Raw genomic sequence first — 275 nt, 5'->3', positions numbered from 1 at the left:
GGAAATGGTGGAAATGAAAATGATGGAAATGGAAATATTGGTGGAAAATCTATTTGTTTCTGATCACCTAGCCCCATCATTGGTGGCTTGGTCTCCTTGTTACCAACATGATTATTATTCACTACTTCATGATCTCCTTCATTTGCTCCCTTCTCATCTTTTGCTGCATTATTATCATTTAGCTGCCTGGCACTAGTTGAACTAACAAGGTTGGTAACTATGGCAACCAAACAAAACAAAAGCATAAGAACCTTACGGAAAGCCATGTATGAGAG

The sequence above is a fragment of the Arachis ipaensis genome, chromosome B03 (assembly GCF_000816755.2).
Source record: "Arachis ipaensis cultivar K30076 chromosome B03, Araip1.1, whole genome shotgun sequence".
NCBI lineage: Eukaryota > Viridiplantae > Streptophyta > Magnoliopsida > Fabales > Fabaceae > Arachis > Arachis ipaensis.
Note: the sequence above shows the minus strand (reverse complement) of the source record.